This window comes from Heterocephalus glaber, unplaced genomic scaffold, assembly GCF_053883595.1.
Source record: "Heterocephalus glaber isolate CG9 unplaced genomic scaffold, H.glaber_assembly_v1.0 deba00000281, whole genome shotgun sequence".
NCBI classification, from domain to species: domain Eukaryota; kingdom Metazoa; phylum Chordata; class Mammalia; order Rodentia; family Bathyergidae; genus Heterocephalus; species Heterocephalus glaber.
Genome location: NW_028258139.1, coordinates 36,610,871 through 36,634,645, shown reverse-complemented (window position 1 = coordinate 36,634,645; position 23,775 = coordinate 36,610,871). Strand labels below are relative to the sequence as shown.

The following is a 23,775-nucleotide window of genomic DNA, read 5'->3' as shown; positions in this document are numbered from 1 at the left end:
ATAGTCAACCTCACTAATGAACACAGATGCAAAAATCCTTAATAAGATAATGGTAAACAGAATGCAGAAGATCATCAAGAAGATCATATACCCTGATCAAATGAGATTCATCCTAGGGATGCAGGGATGGTTCAACATATGCAAATCAATCAATGTAATATACTATATCAAGAGAGTCAAGGACAAAAACCATATGATTATCTCCATAGATGCAGAATAAGCATTTGACAAAATCCAACATGCATTTATGATAAAAACCCTAAAAAAATTTGGAATAGATGGTCTCTACCTCAAACTGATAGAAGTCATCTATGAAAAACCAACAGCTAATATCATACTGAATGGTCAAAAACTGAAATCCTTCACACTAAAATCAGGAACAAGACAAGGATGTCCACTATCACCACTCTTGTTCAATATAGTTCTGGAAACATTAGCCACAGCAATTAGACAAGGGAAAGAAATAAAAGGAATAAAGATAGGTAATGAAGAAGTCAAATTGTCATTATTTGCAGATGACATGATACTCTATACACAAGACCTCAAGAACTCCACCAAAAGTCTTCTAGAATTAATAACCAAATTCAGTAAAGTAGCTGGATACAAGATCAATACACAAAAATCAACAGCTCTTCTTTATACGAACACCAGACTCACTGAAAGAGAAATAGGGCAAATAATTCCTTTCACAATAGCATCCAAAAAACTGAAATACCTAGGAATCAACCTAACGAAAGAAATCAAAAACCTCTTCTCTGAAAACTATGGCACTCTGAAAAGAGAGATTGAAGATGATAGCAGAAAATGGACAGACATCCCCTGCTCCTGGGTAGGAAGGATCAATACAGTGAAAATGGCCATATTTCCAAAATGGCTATATAGATTCAATGCAATTCCAATTGAGATCCCAGCAGCATACTTCACAGACCTTGAGAAAATAATCCAAAAATTCATTTGGAACAAGAAGAGACCCAGAATAGCAAAAGCAATTCTGGGTAACAGAGACATGGCAGGGGGTATCACAATCCCCAACTTGCATCTATATTACAAAGCTACTGTGATAAAAATAGCATGGTACTGGCAAAGAAACAGACCTGAGGACCAATGGAACAGATTAGAAGATGCAAAAACAACATCAGACACACTCAGCCATCTCATCTTCAGTAAAGGAGCCAAAGACCCTTAATGAAGGAAAGGTAGGCTCTTTTATAAATGGTACTGGAAAAATTGGCTTTCAACTTGCCAAAGATTAAAACTAGACCTATATCCTTTGCCATGCACTGAACTAAAATTGAAATGGATTATAGATCCAAATATTAAAATAGAAACCCTGAACCAGTTGGAACAGAAGTTAGGTAGAACTCTAGAAGATATGGTTGTAGGAAAAGATTTTATGAGCAAAACCTCAATTGCCTGTGAACTAGCACAAACAATCAACAAGTGAGATCTCTTCTTATTAAAAAAACTTCTGCACAGCAAGAGAAACCACCAACAGTGTGAAGAGACAAACCTCAATGTGGGAAAAAATCTTCACCTGCTCTTCCTCAGACAAAGGTCTACTATCTTGAATCTATAAAGAACTTAAAAAGATCAGACCTCCCAAATTTAAAGACCCAATCTGAAAATGGGCATCTGAAATGAACAAACATTTCTCACACAAAGAAGTAGAAATAGCAAATAAATACATGAAAAAATGTCCACATCACTGGTCATTTGAGAGATGCAAATGAAAACAATTCTGAGATTCCACCTCACTCCAGAAAGAATGGCTGCTATCATGAAATCAACCAATAACCAATGCTGGCGGGGTTGTGGGGAAAGAGGAACCCTGCTCCACTGCTGGTGGGAATATAGACTGGTGCAACCACTGTGGAAATCTGTATGGCGATACCTCAAAGAAGTAGGACTGGAAGTCCCATTTGACCCCGCTATTCCTCTGCTGGGGATCTTCCCCAAAGAATTAAAAGAATCATACCACAGTGATATATGTGCACCCATGTTCATAGCAGCACAATTTGTAATAGCTAAAACTTGGAAACAGCCCAAATGCCCATCAACTGGAGACTGGATAAAGAAAATGGGGTTCTTCTATAAAATGGAGTACTACTCAGCCATAAAAAATGAGGAATTAGAGACATTTATTGCTAAATGGATGAACATTGAGGCCATAGTCTTAAGTGAAATAAATAAGATGCACATGTATGAATACTGAATAGTTTCTTTAGTGTGAGAAACTGAAAGTGTAAATAAAGACTAAAACGTACAATAGATAATGTGAAATAGGAAGAAAGGGGGCAAAGGGGAAGTGTGAGGGGGAAGGGAAAGGAAAGAAGGGAATGGAATTAATAAGAGAAAATGGGAAAATGGAAACAAAGTCTTTGTAAATAGGGAGGGATGGAGGGGTTGAAGGGAGGGCTGGGCAAGGGTGAAACATAAAAATCAAGAGAGATTATGTAAAGGTGCAAATTTCCAATGATGAATGTCATTATATTGTATACCTAAAATATACCAATGATTAGAATGAATAACTGATAATGCAAAATAGGAAGAAAAGGTCCAAAGAGGTAGGGGTAGTGGGAAGGGCAGGGGAAAGGAACGAAGGGAAAGGAAAAATGATGAGAAATGGAAAAATGGAAACAAAGTCTTTGTAAATAGGGAAGGGTGGAGGGGGTGAAGGGAAGGCTAGGAATGGGGAAAAAATAAGAACCAAGATGCCTCATCTAAAGGTACAAGTTCCCAATGAGAAATGTAAATGTGTTGTATATCTAAAATGTACCAATGAAAGAATTTAAGTAAAATATATATATATATAATATATAATATATATACATATTATATATATATATATATATATATACTTCCTCATTTTGAAGACATTTATCCTATCATTCTTGGCACTTTCTGAGGCAGTTCTGTAAATCCTCTTTCATTAGTGTCGTTATGAGGTGTGATCAAAAATATGGTGAATGATGCTGCAAAGTGGCACCTATGGTGAGAAAGGCTCATAAAAACATTATAGTGTTTCCTCTTCTACCTATTCAACAGATCTAACACCATGAAACTTCCAACTCTTCCCCAAAGTCAAAATGGCCATGAAAGGTAAATGTTTTTAACTGATCCAGGACATCAAGGTAACCATGAGTGCACAACTAAAAACACTTATGAAAGAGGACTTCCAGAACTGCTTCAGAAAGTGACAAGAATGATGGGATGTGTCCATTTGATCTGAAGTGCAGTATTCTGAGGGGGTAGATGTCTTTTATTGTAATAATTTTTAAACATTCAGCATAGTTTTCAATCACATTTCAGATTAAATTTATCTGTTTTATTTCATTTAATGACTGGAAAAATTCTATGAAATAGAATTATTACTATCATTCTGAAAATGTTAATTTGAGACAGTAAAATTAAATGCTGTTATACAAAGCACAGCTAATGAGATTTCAGCTCAGATTTTATCATTAAATGACATACACAATCACTGAAATGTCCTGCAACCAAGATTCCCACATTTATTGACTGCAGATTATAAAAGACATAATTTTTACATAATAAGTCAAAATATACCACATGTAAGATCATAAATATTTCTAGATTAATATTTATATGTGGTGCAAGCTGATTTTTTCTATTCTGCTCTATCCTTTAAGTTTTGTCTTCTACTCCTTAAATTTATTTTACATTACCAAAGGAATACATCCAAGCTTCAATAAGTGTTATTATTTTTTTAAAGTATATTAAGTAACTAAGAGATTGGAAATCAGTTGAATTGGAGAGAGAAAGAGAGTTCAATTGGGAAAAATTCAAGCTCTGAATTATGACAAATTTATGATTAATTCCTGTCTTAGCTATTTGTGTGAACTTGAGCATTTTACATGACTTCTCTATGATTCATTATATAAGCAGTTATCTGGCAATAATTATATATTTTGCAAACTACTCTGAGAATTAAGTGAGCTAGATCTACATGATGTGATTTGCATACAGCCTAGAACATGGTAGACCTCAACAAACTATAGCTATAAGAGAAGTATGACCATTATTACCAAGGGAAATTTTCTTCCAACTGAATAGATTTCATTCATATATTTACATCCCTCAATAACTGGTTTCATTTTAAACATAAAATTGTCTAATTTTCTACAGCCTTTAATCATAAATTAAAATAGATTACGTATTTGTTTCCTAACTACCATCTAGGCTACTGTACATTGTATCCATTCATTCTAATATATATTGCCATTTTATCCTTTAAGTAGTCCAGCTATTCATTAGCTACAGGAAATTTTGTTAAGTAAATTCAGTATCCTTAATATATTAAGTAGTTCAAATGCAGGTGTATAATACCTTTAAATAAAATTCACAACTTGGAGAGAAATACCAAGTTAAGATTAAGAAAGTATAAGAGATTTGTTTCCTAATTCATCATCCACAATTAAATCTTTTCTGTTATTTTCAAAGTTGAGACAAAGCATTTATTTTAACTACTTCCTTTTTCCAGTCTTCAGAAATCCTTTGCAGCTAATTTTCTTCCCAGATAAGCCTGTATTTTCTATACCCATGACAGGTCTGATCCACATATCTAGACTGCTCCAAACTTCAGATTCTACACCATTTTGCTGCAGTGCTTCTCAAACAAGGTTTTGCTTTGTAACACTTGGAGTGTTCTAGATTTTTTTCTTTGTCTTCTTGCTCCATAACCTCTGAAAAATTAGTCTGGGATAAGGTCTGAGAACTGAGATTTTTCTTGAAGCTCACCAGCCAAAGCACTGTCCTGCAACACTGTACAAGCCCCAAGGCTACCCTGTGGTGACAGATCACATTTGCGCCAATGAATCCGCCAACCTGGCCACTACAAATTTTTTTTTCAGTAAAGGATATTGAGAAAGAAGTTTATTTTATCTCAGTCTTTCTCTTCACCCAATAAGAATCCTTACAGGAAAAAAAAAAAAAAAAGAATCCTTACAGCAGTATTTAAGAAAGGAGGTTTTTCTGTGAAAGCCCTATTTCTTCTTGAATTTTCAATACCTAAACAGTATTTGGCAAGAGTAAGACAAACAATAGTTTCAACCCTCCAAAGCAGAGTCTTCTACCATGGTAAGTACTTAGAAATAAAAATGTAGGATTATTGCTTTGGAGTTCTAACTTTTATTTATATTCTCAAGCATTTAATTCTCATTATTTTTAATAGAAATAGTCATTCCACCTAAATATCTCAGGTGTATGTTAAGAAAAACACATTATCAGTAGTAAATCTTGGCAAAATTTTAAATTTCTGACAAAAAGTCTTCCAACAACTTTTATATTGATTAAATAATTTACATCCAATTTCAGAATCTATTGGCTTTTCTGCTGATATATTTTGATTGTCTCTAAAGTCACTCATGAACAGAAAAATCTTAAAGGTGCATAGAGGTACATATACATTTCTGTGGCTCACCTTTAAGTTGGTTTTCTTGTGTATTTTCAATCTGCTTTTAAAATAGCCAATTAGAAGAAGCAATTTTAAGGAGGTAACCACATGCACATAAAACAGCAGAATCTCGACTTTTCCTGTGTCTCTGTCAATGAGGGTACAAATGATGCAAATATAGCATACAGTTGTTCAAAATAATCTCTAGTGATCCTTTGTATTTCTGTGGTATCCGTTATAATGTCTCCTTTTTCATCGCTCATTTCATTTATTTGAGTTCTCTCTTTTTTTCTTAGTTTGGCTAAAACAATTTGTTGATTTTTGTTTCACTTTCACAAACTCAACTCTTCATACTCAGGCAAGATGCTGAACATCTATAATCCCTAACTCTGTGAGGCTGAGGCAAAAGGAACACAAGTTTGAGGCCATGATAGGCAATTTAGTAACTTAGCAAATCCTTATCTCAAAACAACAACAAATGATAGTAAAATAGCTAGGGATGTAACTTAGTGCCAAGGCCTTGGATTTGATCCCTAATACTGAAAATATCAACCCTTCACTCATGATCTTTTATATTAGTTTTTTGTCTCTTTCATTTATTTCTACTCTGATCCTCTCTAGTTTTTCCTAGTCTGTTTGTTTGAAATCTATTTGTGTGTGTGTGTGTGTGTGTGTGCGCGTGTGTGTAGGAGTTAATTGCTATAAAATTCCCTTTTAGTACTACTTTTGCTTCATCCCATAAGTTTTGGTATATTGTGTTTCCATTTTCAGATCTTTCAACAAAATTTTTAATTCTTCCTTTTATTTCTTCAATAGCCTATTGTTCTTTAAGAAGTAGCATGCTGTTTAGCTGCCATGAACTGATACAATTTTTTGTTTCTTTTGCTGTTTATTCCTAGTTTTATTTCATTGTAGTTAGAAAAGGCATATGATATGATTTAAATTTTTTAATTTGTTAAAATTTGTTTTGTGTCCTAATATATAGTGTTTTGGGGAATGTCTCAGACTGATAAAAAGAATATGTATTTTGCAGCTGTTGGATGAAATGTTCAATAAATATCTGTTAAGTACATTTGAGCAGTAGTATAGTTTAACCTATATTTCTTTGTTGTTTTGCTGTCCAGATAACATATTCATTGATGAAAGTAAAGTGCTGAAAACTGCTACTCTTATTCTATTGGATTCTGTCTCTTCCCTTAGACCTAATATTGTAATGTTTGTTTTATAAAACTGAGTGCTTCAGCATTAGATGCATATGCATTTACAATTGTTATGTCTTCTTCTTTAACTGATTCCTTGATTATTATACAGTGGACTTCTTTATCTCTTTTTACAGTTTTTGTTTTGCAGTCTGTTTTGCCCGATGTAAAATAGCCACCTCTGCACACTTTTTATTTCTGTTGGCATAGGAAATCTTCCATCCTTTCACTTTCAGTCTGTGTGCTTTTATTGCTGAAGTTTCTTGTAGGCAGTCAATTGTGGAGATTTATTTTTTTTCACTCAGGAATTCTGTGTCTTTAATTACAGAATTTAGTCCATTTATATTTAAGGTTATTACTGATGAGGAAAGGCACTTTTTGTACTTTGTTAAATGTCTTCTATTTGTTTAGAATATTCTTTGTTCCAGTATTTGTTTTGCTTTTCATCTTGGCAGTTTGTTGGACAGTGGTATAGATAAGGTTTGATTCTTTTCTATTTCTCTTTTTGCATGAGCTCTTCCAGTGGGTTTTATACTTCCATGTGCTTCCATATAGCATTTATCTTTTTTTTTCCTTTAGGTATAGTATCTCTTTTAAACCAGTCTGATGGAGATGAATTTTTCAGTTTTATTTGTCTTGAAAATTTTTATATCTCTTTCATTTTTCAAGGAAAGCTTTGTTGGGAATAATAATTTTAGTTGACATAAATTTTCTTTCTTAACTTGGAATATGTCTTCCATTCCTTCTTGGCCTGTAAAGTTTCTGCTGAGAATCATTTGTGAGTCTAACGGAAGTTCACTTGACATTCTTCTTTTAAAGTTTTGAGAATCCTCTCATTGTCTTTCAGCTTTGAAAGTTTGACTATAATATGTCATGGTGAGAATGTTTTATAGTCATGTCCTATTTGGGCACTGTGGGATTCTTGTACCTAGATGTCCATCCCTTTCTCAAGATTAAAGTTTCAGCTATTATTTTATCAAAATAAGTCACACAAAGAAACATGAATACCACATGTTCTTTCTTGTACATGACTGTTTTTAAAAGTCAAGCAGAATGTATAGTTGCAAGTACTAGAGACTATCAAAGGTAGGAGGGAGGGAATGTGGAGGAAGATTTGGATAACCAGCCCCAAGACACAGTTATATAGAAGTAACATGTTGTCGTGTTCTACAGCACAGTGCAATGACAATAGCTCACAATAACCAACTATATATTTTATAAATTACTAAAAGAGAGGAGATTAAAGGCTCCAAATATGAAGTAATTATGAGATAGAAATTTCAATTATCCTGATTTGATCAGTACATACTATATACTTGTAATGAACTATCAGACCATATCCCATAAATACATACTATTATTATGTGTTAATCCAAAAAAAAATACTGTTTAAGGAGACAGAAATATTAACTAGTATGATTTTATCATTACACACAACATATGCACATAGAATTATCATGCTTTACCCAATAAATATATATAATTAAAATAATTAATAAAAATATATTCACAAAAAAGAATATGTTAATATTGCAGCTTTAAATGATCAAATTCATAAACCTTATTGTTTTATTTGTTCTTTTTCCACAGCATGGTGAGATCCAGACTCCCATATGTCCTGAAACTGCCCCACAAGCTGCCACAAATGTTTTATACTAATGGGCAGTGTTGACTCCAGATGACCTTACTTCCAGTCAGCCAGGACATTCTCAACCATGTCCTCTTCCCTTTCATCGAGAGTGAATTCAGGGCTGGGGATTTAGCTCAGTGGCTCCGCTGCCTGCCTTGCAAGCTCAAGGACCCAAGTTTGATCCCCGGTACCAAAAAAAAAAAAAAAAAAGAGTGAATTCAGCAACTATATTCTTGTTTTTTCCCGTGGCTCAGTCCTTCTCAACCTTTTCCACTGAGACCACTTATACAACCTGAGTCAATTTTGGATAATAAAACCTAACCTTTCCAATTAAAACCTTACCCTCCAGGAACAATTAGCATGCCAACAGCCCAACTCCTCTTATTCCTGTATCTCCTTTCCTTTGCCTTCCTTTCCCTAACCCCAAGCCTTAAGTAAAAACAACTACAACAGCTATAGTCACAGATACCACAGAATCTACCACTGCTGAAACAACCATCACCATCCCTTCCACAGAACCTGCTACAGCAAAAAAAACCACTACCTACTCAACAGTACTAACCCCTTCAGCACACAGCCATCTCCAAATTAGCAGCAGGCAACTCCACAGGTTGAACTGAAGGCACTCCCCAATCCTCTCTCCACCATGTTGCTCAAGTGGAGGAGATGTCACTACTCAAGTCACAAAACCCAATCCAACACATCAAGTACTGACACTTCTGAGAGTTTTGGAATGAATTCATTTCTGTTTTTGGTGGAAGTGATATTTTCCAAACTGCTCTAAGCTCACAGGAGAAATATATTTTAATAATTGTAATGGGGCCAGCTTTAATCCAGTAAGCACATGAAACAAATAAAAACAGTCTAAGCAATAATGTGTGCATCTATTGCTGTCTTGATAACTACCACACCACTCCACATTTTACAGTCTTCAAACATCTAATAAGTCAAGTTCCCAGAAGGAAGTGGAGCTGTTTCTATAGGAGGAAATATGTATATACCCAAGAGAAGTGAGTAGAGCAAGATGGCATAAGTCTCACCGATAGTCACCCCCCAGCATCAAATTTGAACAACTGTCAATTCAAAAAATAATACCTTTACAATTGCCAAGAAAGTTAAGTGGAAGATACCTCAGTGTAGCACAGTAATAAAGAAAGACTTACTGCAGTGGGCAGGAGGGGCAGTTCCACAACATTTGCATCAAGCAGTGTGGAGAAAGCTGCTGTCCACTGCAGGAAGAGAAGCGAGTGGAGACAGGACCCTGCCTTGCACCATAACTCTAGCCCTGCCACAGCACCCAGCAGGCCCCTCACCTCCAGATTCCAAAGCTGTATTCACAGACTTAGCTTCTACACTTGTCCTTGCTCCAGGCAAGTACCCACAGCCAAACTTCAACCAGGGCAGAGGACCAGATCAAGAACAATGAGCAAAGAGGTGGAACAAGATGCAGCTGAGGAAGATCTTCCAGGAAGCATCTCATCACGGCAGCTCAGATTTGCACACACGTTTATGCACAAAGCTACCTTCACAAGAGCTAAGGAAGTCAGGTGAGAGACCATGCTGCCTGATTTTACTGTAATAAAAACAGATGCATTGAAGAAAGCAGGAAGCCAACATGTAGAAAGCACAAGAGATGGATTTGTGTACTGTTTGAATCATTGCTAAATAGCACAATTTTACTTAGTATTTTTTTCAGCTCAAGTATTTCTATTTGATTTTCTAAAGATTCTGTCTGTCTCTCCTACTGAATCATTTCTATGTGTTTCCTTATATATTGTTGAATTTCCTTACGACAGCCTTCTCAAATTCTCCATACTGACTACTCTCTGGTCAGTTTGTGGCACATTATTTTGACCATGAAGTGAGGTTGTGATTTCCTGAAAGCTCTTAATGTCATTGCCTATGGCCTCACAACCTGAACAGATATTTCACTAGCCTATAATCTGGATATAAGGGGGTGTGAATGTAAGATACTTCTCACGTTTTCCAAGGATAACATAACTAAAACTTTTGAATTTATAAACATAAATATATAGACCCCTAAAGATGTAAATAAAAATGTCATTTTTTATTTATGTTTAATGTATTTGGTTTGAGCTATACATGTGTTTAAAATCATATAGAAAATAGATTCTAATTTTAATTTTAAAATAGTACTCTTTTCTTCTGTCATATTTTATGCAGTTTTCATAAATTTTATTATTTTCTTCAAGCTTTTTAGATTCATCTTTGAGGCACCATGAAATGCACTTGCTCTCCAAATGTGCTCTTTAACACTCTGATGCTCTTACCTCACCCTAACACACTGCCACCTACAGTATAAGATACTCTGCCTTAGGAGCAGCATTTGGGCTAGGTTCAGGAGTCAGTCAGTGAGCACTTGGAAGTGGGTAATCTAGATGCTCTCATTCTGCAAAGTCATTCTTAAAATCTCACTGGAAGTCAATTCACAACTTCAGTAATAGCAGTAGATTCATGTCGAACCACAAAAATCCCTATAATAATACTGGTAGAGAAAAGGCTGTTTTGATAAAAAGGCTGAAATAATTGATGTTCTCCACATTCTAATTATGTTCTACAGAGGAAGTAGAAAAAAATAATCCCCAAATTCCATGAGGCTAGGGATCAAGATGGAAAGCAGGTTGGTAAAGCCTTTCACTATGAACTCTACTTTAATGCACATTTCAGTGAAGTCATCAAGCATGAGCTCCCTCAGAATCAGATAAGAAGTTTCCTTTTGCTTTTGCTTTTTCCAACACTGAAGTATTTTAGTGTAGAGGTGAGAGTGTAACGCGGAGCATTACACTACAACGTCTAACTTTAGATTTTCAATTAACTGATGTAGTTCTTCTGAGTTAAAAGTGAGGTGATTCACAGAGTTTGTCATAGTGCCTTTAAACTAGAAGCCTTCAGCTATGAAGCGAAGAATCAGAGGCTCAAACTCAAAGAATATCACTTCTGAACCTGCTCTCAGAGACGATACACCCCAAAGAGAAACTGACTGGTTAGAAATGGAATCATACCTTCAAAAGTGTATTCCAGGTTACAATTTTTACCAAATGGAAATACCAAACTTTGAAATCCTGCATAAAAGTAGTTCTTAAATGTTTACCTAAAAATAAATACATATAAGACAATGGGTCTAGTTCTTCAATATGTATGCCATGAAGAAAAAAGACATGAAAATGTTTAGAATAAAAGAAACTAGAGACATATAAGTAAATATAGTGCATGGACCTTAGTGGTGTCTCAGAACAAAATGACTAACAATATTTTTTGGAATAATTGGAAAGTTTTGACACGAATTTAGATTACTATACATGCAAATATTAACATTATTAAAGGTATGATACTGTTGCACAAAAGATTTTAGAGATAAATGCTGAAATACTTAGATTAGCTCTCATGACTTCTGTAATTTATATAAAAATACCTTAGAAAAAATTCATTAAGCACATATAGCAAAATATTGACAATAGTGAAATTAAAGAAATAAATATATAATTATACATTCTCCTACTCTATTCATTTTTCTGAGATGAAAGCTAGTTGGTAAAGCCCTCCACTGTGAGTTAAAGTACTTTAATGAATTTTTCAATTAATCAACCAGGATCCAATTCCCCTCAATTAGAAAAAAAGTTTCTTTCACTTTATCAACTAGGAAACATTTTGGTGTGGAGGTGAGAGCATAGTAAGGGGCAGATAAGAGTTATAATTTAAAATATGGCACAATGGTAATTTTGGTCTACAGATCAATCATTTCCACATTATTTCCAAGTTTTGTATTCTTAATACATAACATAATAAATTCATAAAACTCCAATAAGCTCCAGCAGTGTATAAAAGATTAAAAGAATGTTACTACCCATTTTTTGCATGATAAAGTCTTTACTTTAACTTGATTTTTTCCATTAAGTCTATTGATACATTTTAGATATATAATACAGTTACATTCATCATTGGGATCTTGTACCATTGCATAATCTCTCTTGGTTCTTATTTTTTTCCCCTTCCCTTGCCCTCCCTTCACCCCCTCCACCCTTCTCTATTTGCAAAGACTTTGTTTCCATTCTTTTTTCCTTTTCTTATATTTTTTCTTTTGCCTTCTTTCTTTTCCCCTACCCCTCCAAATTCCCTTACTACTTTAGACCTTTTCTTTCTATTACACAATATCAATTACACATTTTTTAAATTACAGTATCAAAATTTAGAGGACATTACCAGAGATTTTACAGAATTTAGGATATAGAAAGCATATTACAAAAATACTTTTTGAAATAAATTTGACAACTTCTAAGAAGTACCTTGGAAGACAAATTAATAAAACTGACTCTGAAGGAAATATAAAATTTGAGTATCGCCTATTAAAGAAAGTATATTCCTATCTTGAAAACCTACCCATATGAAAACAACAAGCTCATATACATTTTAGCTGATGAATTATATCAAACATTTAATGCAGAGAAAAGAAGAAACATTTCTCACCTCATTTTAGGAACTCAACATTATGCTAATACTAAAACTGGATAAAGATAATAGAAGAAAAAGTATAAACATAGATAAAAATTTGTTTATGAACATAGATAAAAATTTGAACATAGATAAAAACAATTAGAAGTCAGATCTGGCAGTATGTAGAAAATGGTTTTATTATAGGGATGGCAGTGTTGGTTCAGCATTGGAAGATCCAACCCCGTAAGTCATCATTTTAACAGAGGAAAGGAAAAAGCCATATGATCCTGTCACTAGTTGCAGAAAAAGTATTGGACTAAATTCTACAGCTGTTCATGGTAAAAGCTATCAGGAGACTAGAAGTAGAACAGAACCTTCTCAATGGATAACACATGTAGTCCATACTTCAGCAAAAACGCCTTGTATGAGTGGAAAAGATACAATGCTTTCTCGCTAAGGTGGGGAACAAGGGCAGATAAGTGTACTCTTCAACTGGCCATTAAACTTTGAAACATAGGCCCAAACCAAAATAGTCTGGCAATAAAAGAAACAATTAGCATAGGATTGGCAAGGTATAAGTAAAATCTTTATATGTAGATGAAATGATCATCTACAGAGAAAATACTAAGAAATCTCTAGGAGCCCCTAGAACTTGTCTTTGAATTTGGCAGGATTAGAAAACATAAGGTATATATAAAAATTCAGGTCTATGTATACTTGCTATAAATGAAGAATTGGATATTGAAATTTGAAAGGAGTACAAAGGACATAGAAAAGTAAAAAAAAAAAAAAAAAAAAAAAAAAAACAGTGTTGGAAGACATTTATTACCTAATTTTTTTTTTTTTTGTACTGGGGATTGAACTCAGGACCATCCATTTGTGAGGCAGGTGGCAGAACCACGGAGCTAAATCCCCAGCCCTTATTACATAATTTTAAGACTTTTGCTAAACCTACAGCAATCAAGGTAGTGTTGGTGTAAGGAAAGACATATAGATCATTGGAATAAAACAGAAAATCTAGAAATAGAACCACACATATATGGTCCATTGAGTTTTGAAAGCTTATTTAACATTAACATTTTATAGAATATAAACTCAATTCAAGAGCAGAGGAAAAGATAGTGTTTTCATCAAATGGTACTAGAACACCTGTTATCTGTATGTAAAAAATTAACCTCAACCTTTTATTTCTATTGATAAAGATAACTTGAAAGGATCTATGAACCTAAATATGAAAGACTAAAACTATAAAACTTTAAGAAGAAATTAGAAGGTAAAATGTTCATGAATTTAGGGTAGGCAAGCATTTTCTAGGATACAAAAAAATGCTGTATAAAACAAAAAAAATTGATAAATGAGATTCCATCAAAATTTAGAACTTTAAATGATATTTATGGTTAAGAAAATGAAAAGTAGGCTCCACCAGCTTGCCACCAACCACCAGGACAGGGTGAGGAGGACCCGCCCCCCTGCCCCAGGCAGGCCTACCAGCTGACAGCTGGGCCGCGCAGGAGCCTCCAACAACACCTCCCCACCCCGCCTCTGGCATTTTGGCTGTGCAGCTACTTGGTTACACACTGCAGAGGCACAGGGGGACATAAAAGCCATCGTCCTGAGCACCAGAAGTGAACAACAGAGAGAGCATCTATCTCAGGCTCCCTGATGAAAACAAGCCCACTAGAAAGGTGAAGGGAATCTCTGCAATAAAGGCACACCAGACCACTGTAATTGATAAGTTGGAGAGATCATCAGCTCCCATCAGAAACCGGACTTTCTTCAGGGGAAAAGCAGCTGAAACCTGCAGTAGAAAATTGCAGAGTGCAACCCTGTAGGAGGACGGGGAGCTCAACTTGGGACTTGCAACCAGAAATCTGCCTCAGGTCTGGGACTAGCTTACTGAGACTCATTGACTTATAACTGCACACTGCTGCCCACATTGTCTATTGTGACAGCAGAGACACACCTTGAAGGAGGCCCTTTATTTTTTAAAGGTGATAGATTAATAACTACCACAAATTGTCATTCTCTAAGAGGTATTTAATGCTATGGTGTTACTGATTGTATGACTTGGGCTAAGGTGTTGTGATTGATCTAAACAGTTTTCCTTCCTGGTATAATGAAAATGAAGTAGGCTTACAGTCATTAGAGACACAAAACCAAAAGACCAGCTATATCTAGAAGACACCTCTGAGAAGCAATCATTCCATAAGGGTTTTAACTGTATCAACAAAGATACTTACAATAAACAACTTCATAATATCGACCCAGGAACTAAACCAAGGACAGTACCAAAAACAGAAATGAGAAGGCCTTTAAGCTAGTCACAGACCCAAACCTCCACCTCACAAAAGGCAATTTCTGGGGGAACTGAGGTGCAAAAGTCTGATAATCAACCACATGGACACCCTGAACTGATAGCAAAGGAAGTAACAAAACAGAAGAATGAGGCTCTAGAAAAATTCAAAGCAGAAATAATCTCCCAGATAAATACAGAAATGGTGAGCAGAGTGAAAGACATGATTAGAGGTTCTAGAACAGAAACTGATAAAAAAAAAAAATAGATGAGCTCAGAAACATACTGGAAGCCAGGAATACCCAGCATAAGATAGAAATGGAAACCATGAAACAGATTCAAACAGATATTCAGGAGATTAAAAACTCCATTGAAAGCATGCAGAGCAGATTAAAAGAATCTGAAGATAGAATATCAGATAAGGAAGACAGGATTGTGGTGAAGGACCATGAAAACAGAGATTTCTTAAAAATGGTATAGTAAGGGACCATGAGAAATCAATTCAACAGCTGCTAGATGATGCAAAGAAGAATAACATAAGACTGATAGGAGTCCACAAAAAAACAGGAGAAAGTACAACTGACATAAAAAAAACTGTTCACAGAAGTAATAGTAGAAAACTTCCCAGACAAAGGAAGAGAATTGGACATACAGATAAGCAATAGAATTCCACCCAGCCATGATCAAAAAAAAATCTACACCTAGACATATAACAGTCAAGGTCCCAGAAACCCAACAGAAGAACAAAATCCTACAGGCAGTTAGAGAAAAGAAACAAATCACCTATAAAGGAAAGCCCATCAGAATCATGGCAGACTTCCCAACACAAACCCTCAAATCAAGGAGAGCCTGGAGTGAAGTATTTCAAGCCCTAAAAGAAAATAACTTCCAACCTAGACTGTTGTATTCTGCAAAAGTATCTTTCAAAATTGATGGGGAAATTAGATACTTCCATGACAAAGAACACCTGAGAAATTTCATGAACACCAAACCAGCACTCCAAACAATTCTAAGCACTGTCCTAGAAAAAGACAATGAAGGTCACAACTCCATGAGGCCCAAAAGAGGGAAGCCACCAGGCAAAGAAAGAAACTAAAGGGAAAGGGGGAAAGAAATAAGAAATAAAAGAGCCAACAACAGCAAAGCATCATGACAAGGATGAGTCAATATCTATCAATTATAACTTCCAATATTAATGGCTTCAATTCATGAATCAAAAGAAATAGAATGGATTAAGAAGCAAAATCCAGCAATATGCTGTATACAAGAAGCACACTTAACTCAAAAGGAAATCCATAGACTGAAAGTAAAAGGATGGAAAACCACTCTCTATGCGACAGGAACCCAGAAAAGGGCAGGGGTAGCAATCTTATTTGCAGACAAAGTAAATTTCAAAGCAAAACTAATTAAGAGAGACAAAGATGGTCACTACATCCTCGGGAAGGGAACAATCCAGGAGGAAGAGATGACAATCCTAAATATATATGCACCAAATACGAATGCCCCCAACTGTACAAAACAAATATTAATGGGCATGAAAAACCAAATAAGCACTAATACAGTTGTAGTGGGGAACCTCAATACCCCACTATCACAAATAGACACATCATCTAGACAAAAAATTAACAACGAAATTCTAGAACTGAACCAAGGTATTGAACAAATGGACTTAATAGATATTTACAGAGTGTTCCACGACCCAAAATCAGAATGCACATTCTTTTCAGCTGCACACATGTCATTCTCCAAAACAGACCACATGCTAGCTCGCAGGACATGTCTAAGTCAATGTAAAAGAATTGAAATTACCCCCTGTATATTATCAGACCATAGTGCAATAAAATTGGAGATCAATAACATGAGAAAGTGCAAAACTCCCACAAACACATGGAAATTGAATAACACCCTCCTGAACAACCAATGGGTCACAGGGGAAATTAAAGAAGAAATTAGACCGTTTCTACAAGTAAATGATAATGCCAGTACAACATATAGGAATCTATGGGACATAATGAAAGCAGTTCTATGAGGGAAATTCATAGCAGTGAATGCCCATATTAGGAAAACAGAGAGAACTCAGATTAATCATCTAATGCAGAACCTCAAACTCCTAGAAAAAGAAGAGAAAAACAAACCCAAAGCCCACACAAGAGAGGAAATTATAAAAATCAGAGCAGAAATCAATGCAATGGAGACTAAGAGAACAATACAAAAATTAATGAATCAAAGAGTTGGTTTTTTGAAAGAATAAATAAAATTGATAAATCTTTAGCCAACCTTATCAAAAAAGGAAAGAAAAGACTCAAATTCATGCAATTAAGAATGAAAAAAGGGGGGCCAGGGATTTAGCTCAGTGGTTCCATCGCTTGCCTCAAAAGTGCAAGGACCAGAGTTCGATCCCTGGTACCAAAAAAAAAAAAAAAAAAAAAAAGAATGAAAAAAGGAAAGTCACAACAGAACCAGCAGAAATTCAGAGGATCATAAATACCTACTTCGAGAATCTGTACTCTAATAAAATGAAAAACACAGAAGAAATGGAAAGATTCCCAGATACATATGAATTGCCAAAGTTAAATGAAGAAGATATAGAAATTTTAAACACCCCAATTACAATGAGTGAAATTGAAAATGTAATAAAAATTTACCAACAAAGAAAAGCCCAGGTCCTGATGGCTTCATTGCTGAATTCTACAAGACAATTAAAGAAGAACTAATGCCATTACTCTTTCAACTCATCAAGGAAATTGAAAGGGAAGCAAAGCTTCCAAACTCATTCCTAGAAGCAAGTGTGACTTTGATTCCAAAACCAAGGAAAGACACAACCCAAAAAGAGAACTGTAGGTCAATCTTCCTAATGAACATAGATGCAAAAATCCTCAACAAGATACTGGCAAACAGAATACAGAGTGTCATCAAGAAGATCATACACCCTGACCAAGTCGGATTTATCCCAGGGATGCAAGGATGGTTCAACATTCATAAATCAATAAATGTAATACACTATATTAACAGAGTCAAGGACAAAAACTATATGATCATCTCAATAGGTGGAGAAAAGGCATTCAACAAAATCCAACACCCGTTCATGATAAAAACCCTACAGAAAATTGGAATAAAAGGTCTTTATCTCAGCCTGATTAAGGCTATCTATGAAAAACCAACAGCCAACATCATACTAAATGGTCAAAAACTGAAAACTTTCACACTAAAATCAGGAACAAGACAAGGATGCCCACTATCACCACTCCTGTTCAATATAGTTCTGGAAACATTAGCCACAGCAATTAGAAAAGAGAAAGACATAAAAGGAATAAAGATAGGAAAGGAAGAAGTTAAACTCTCCTTATTTGCTGATGATATGATACTTTATATAGAACACCCAAAAAAACTCCACCAAAAGACTTGTAGACTTAATTGACAGATTCAGTAGAGTAGCTGGATATAAGGTCAACACTCAAAAACAATATCCTTCTTATACACAAATAGCAGACTCATTGAGAGAGAAATTAGGGAAACAATTCCTTTTACAATAGCATCCAAAAAAATGAAATATCTAGGAATCAATCTAAAAAAGGAAGCAAAAGACCTCTATACTGAAAACTACAGCACCCTGAAAAAGGAGATCGAGGAGGATATAAGAAAATGGAAATCCATCCCTTCTTCCTGGGTAGGAAGAACCAATATAGTGAAAATGGCCATACTTCCAAAACTGCTATATAGATTTAATGCAATGCCAATTGAAATTCCAACAATATACTTCACAGAGCTAGAGAAAACAATCCAAAAATTCATTTGGAACCAGAAGACACCTAGAATAGCAAAAGCAATTCTAGGCAACAGAGACATGGCTGGGGGTATCACAATACCCAACTTGAAGCTATACTTCACAGCTACTGTGATAAAAACAGCATGGTACTGGCAAAGAAAGAGACTGGAGCATCAGTGGAATAGATTAGAAGATGCAGAAACAACTTCAGACATACTCAGCCACCTCACCTTTGACAAAGGAGCCAACCACCCTCATTGGAGGAAATTTAATAAATGGCCTATTTAATAAATGGTGTTGGAAAAACTGGATTTCAACCTGCCAAAGATTAAAACTAGACCGATACCTATCACCGTGCAGTAAACTCAGATTGAAGTGGATTAAAGCTCTAAATATTAAGAAAGAAACACTAAACTTGCTGGAAGATAAGGTAGGTAGAACCCTTGAAGATATTGGCATAGGAAAAGACTTTTTGAACAAAACCTCACTAGCCCAGAAACTAGCACAAAGAATCAATAACTGGGATCTCATCTCATTAAAAAGCTTCTGCCCTGCAAGAGAAAGTACCAACAGAGCTAAGAGACAACATACAATGTGGGAAAAAAATTTTGGCAGCTGTAACTCAGACAAAGGGCTACCATCTAGAATATATAAAGAACTGAAAAAAATCAGACCCCCCAAATTCAAAGACCCAATTCAAAAATGGGCATCTGAAATGAATAGACATTTCTCAGACAAAGAAGTAAAAACAGCAAATAAACATATGAAAAAATGTTCAACATCACTGGTCACTGGAGAGATTCAGATGAAAACAACACTGAGATTCCACCTCACCCCACAAAGAATGGCTGCTATCAAGAAATCAACAAATAACAAATGCTGGCGGGGGTGAGGAGAGAAAAGAACCCTTCTCCACTTTTGGTGGGAGTGCAGACTGGTGCAACCACTATGGAAATCAACGTGGAGATACCTCAAAGAACTAGGACTACAGGTCCCATTTGACCCAGCTATTCCCCTACTGGGTATTTTCCCAAAAGAATTAAAAGAATCATACCACAGTGATATATGTGTACCTATGTTTATTGTGGCCTAGTTCGTAATAGCTAAAGCTTGGAAACAGCCCAAGTGCCCATCAACTGGAAACTGGATAAAGAAGATGTGGGTTTTTTTAATAAAATGGTGTACTACTCAGCCATAAAGAATGAGAAACTAGAGTCATTTACAGCTAAATGGATGCATATTAAGGCCATACTCTTAAGTGAAATAAATAAGACACACACTTGTAAATACCGAATAGGTTCTCTAGTGTGAGAAACTGAGAGTGTAAATAAGGACTAAAAGGATTAATAACTAATAAATGATACTTTGAAATTGGAAAAGGTCCAAAAGGGTAGGGGTGGTGGGAGGGGAAAAGGAAAGGAAAGAATGGAAAGGAAAAATTTTGAGAAAAGAAAAAAAAATGGAAATGAAGTATGTAAATAGGGAAGGGTTTAGGGGTGAAGGGCGCACAGGTAATGAGGGAAAAATGAGAACCAAGATACATCATGTACAGGTACAAGCACCCAAAGATAAATGTAAATGTACTGTATACCTAAAATGTACCAATAAAAGAATTTAAGCAAAAAAAAAAAATGAAAAGTAGTCCTTAAACAGACCATATTTATAACACATATAACCTATGGCCAGAATATATAAAGAACTCTTACAGCTCATTAATAGACAACCCAATTAAAAGTAGACACAAGAAGATGATAAATAGCCAGTACAGCACAAGTAAAGGTGTGCAACACTAGAATTAGAAAAATACTAATCAGTACAATGACAAGATCATATTATACACTCATTAGGGAATTGAAGTTAAAAGTTTTAAAAGAACAGATGTCAGCTTAGGTGTGAACCAGTTAGAACTTTCGAACACTGCTAATGTGAATATAAAATGATAAAACCATTTTGGAAAACAATATAGAAATTACTTGTATTACTGCTAAGAACCAACAGTTCTGTTCTTAAGTTTTTACTTAAGAGGAATGAAAACACATGTTCACAATAGATTTGTACATATAAGTTGACTATCCCTTATCTGAAATTCTTGGGACCAGAAGTGTTTCAGATTTTGGTTTGAAATCCACTTGATCTGCAAAGAGGATTGCTACTCCTGCTTTTTTATTTTCGGGTTCCTGTCACATGGAGTATTATTTTCCACCCTTTAACTTTCAGTCTATGAGTTTCTTTTTGAATTAAGTGTGTTTCTTGTATGCAGCATATTGTTGGATCTTGTTTCTTGATCCATTCTGCCAGTGTATTTCTTTTGAATGGTGAATTGAGACCATTAACATTGACGGTTATAACTGAAACGTATTGACTTATCATTGTCATAACTTTTTCTGTTTATTGGATTCTCCCCCTTTTCATTTAATTTCTTGTCACACCCAACAGATTCATTCTGCTGGGCTTCCTGGGGTTGTGATCCTCATTGTCTTTTCCTAGGATATTGTCTAAAATTTTTTGGAGTGCTGGTTTGGTATTGATGAAATTCCTAGGGTGCTCTTTGTCATGAAAGTATCTTATTTCTCCATCAATTTTGAAAGATAGTTTTGCAAGGTACAACAATCTGGGTTGGAGGCTGTTTTCTTTTAGGGCTTGAAATACATCACTCCAAGCTCTTCTTGATTGAAGGTTTGCATTGACAAGTCTGCTGTGATTCTGATAGGCTTTCCTTTGTATGTGATTTGTTTCTTTTCTCTAACTGCTTATAGCATTTTGTTCTTCTGTTGGGTTTCTGGAATCCGAACTATTATATGCCTATGTGTAGATTTTTTTTTGATCAAGGCTATTTGGAGTCCTATATGCCTCACTTATCTGTATGTCAAGTTCTTTTCCTCTGCTTGGGAGGTTTTCTGCAATCACTTCTGTGAACAGTTTTTTTTATGTCATCTGCACTCTCTCCTGTTTCCTCATTGACTCTGATCAGTCTTAGTTTATTCTTTTTTGCATCTTCTAGCAGCTGCTGGATTGATTTCTTGTGGTTCCTTACAATTTTAAAGCAATTTTTCTTTTCCTGGTCACTAATAGCAATCTTATTTTCTATATCTGAAATTCTGTCCTCACATTGGCTCATTCTGCTGTGTAAGTTTCCAATAGAGTTTTTAATCTCTTAGAAATCTGTTTGTATCTGTTTTATGGTTTCCATTTGTTTCCTATGTTGGGATTCCATCATGTTCCTCAGTGTCCTCTCTAGATTTATTAAGCATGTCTTGCACTATTTTTGCAATCTCTACTGTTATCTGAGAAATTATTTTTGATTTCATTTTTTCCAGATCCTCTTTTGTTGCCAGTTCAGGGAATCCAGGCAGTTGAGTATCAGATTGTTCGATCTTATTTCCCTTTGGCATTGCTGTAGGTGGTCTGGAAGTATGGTTTTGTGGCTTTTTTATATGTCTTCTCATTTCGGGGGGGGGGGGGGATGTTGCCTGCACCCACACAGCTAACCTCCTCTGCTCTGGAAGTGGTGTCATGGCGGCCTGGAAGCCTCCTCCTCTGTGCTGGGAGTGGTGCTATGGCAGCCCAGGAGCCTCCTCTTGGGTGCTGGGATTTGCTCCCTTTTACTTGTAAATGATTATCTATACACCAAATAATAAGTAACAAGTTCTTGAGTCCTATCATCTAGTAAATTTGTTTTGTTTTGTTTTGTTTTGTTTTGAGACATGGTCTGACTATGTAGTCCAGGCAGGCCTGGATTTTACTATGTAGCCCAGGCTGACCTCAAACTTGTGATCCTCCTGCCTCTGCCTCCTGTGTGCTGGGATTACAGGCATGCACCACCACACCTGGCTCATCTAGTAATTTTGGTTAAGATAAACTAAGCACAGCCCAAGCAAGGATACTAGTATTTGCTGTTCTAATCCTTCCTCAAATAATACTACTTTAAGGCTGGCTGCTGTGTCATAGAAGTTACAAATAACTATTTACTACTTTTTCATATATAAAGCCCCTGACCTTCAGGAAAGTGTAAGGGAAAAAAGTTATTTAATCCTTTCTTTTCTTTAAAAACCTTTTTCTTTTTCTTACTAAACCTAAGAATGAAAAAGTCAACACTGATATACATGTTGCTTGGGCTAAAAGGTATAGGAAAACAGACAACATATACTCATTAAATTTCTAAGAAATATGAGGTAAAAAGATGAAATCTTTGGAGAAGCTATTAAGTTTGTCCAAAGAAGCCACATATGCTACTCTCCAAAAAGTGAAGGGAACTATTATACAACATAAGAAATAATTTAATACATTTCATAAGAACAGAAATTGACTTTGCTAAAGCTTCATATTCCATGGGAGAATTTACAATGCTAATCCACAGACAGGTGCTTCTTGCTTCTATCCATTGATGTGGTTAGTTTTCATGGATTTCTGGCCAGATGTTGCAAACAAAGGCCAAGAGGTTATCCAGGACTTCTTTCTCTTCTGATAGAAGTAGGTCTGGAGGATGCCCATCTTCTCCTGGGTCTCCTTCTCCACTTCACTGCTGCAGCTGCCATAGGATCCTAAGGCTGCAGCTTTCTTGGCCTCAACTCTTTCTCCCTCTGCATGAGGTACTGTTCAGTCTCAGTCTGAGCTTCTTTGTACTGCTTCAGCCACCAGTTCTTTCACTTGAAGGCCTCAGACATCTCTGCTGCCTGCTTCTTGGCCTGCAGCAGCTGCTGGATTCCCTGCAACTGGCTGGCCATGCCTGCTACAGCTCACAGGGCCAAGTGACCAGCCTAAAATGGGGGGACTGCACTTTGGATCAGCTGACTTGCCACCCATGATCTGCCTACACATTTTTAATAAAAAATAAATCTGAAAGGTACAGGATTAGGTCATAATATGTTGTTATGCTTACACTTTTCTATATATAGTGAAAATCAAATCTCTTATGTCTATGTGTGAATCAGCACTGGGAATAGACATTTCTGGAAATACTATCAATTTTTCCAAGTCATTCCAAATCATCACTTGCCTTACCCTAATAAACATACTTAAAGA

At 35.6% G+C, this 23,775-nt stretch overlaps 1 pseudogene; it reads right to left on the bottom strand.

Annotated features, from left to right (window-relative positions):
* Positions 1 to 23,143: 23,143 nt before the first annotated feature.
* On the bottom strand, positions 23,144 to 23,477 carry LOC101716737 (V-type proton ATPase subunit G 1 pseudogene; annotated as a pseudogene).
* Between the last annotated feature and the right edge of the window lie 298 nt (positions 23,478 to 23,775).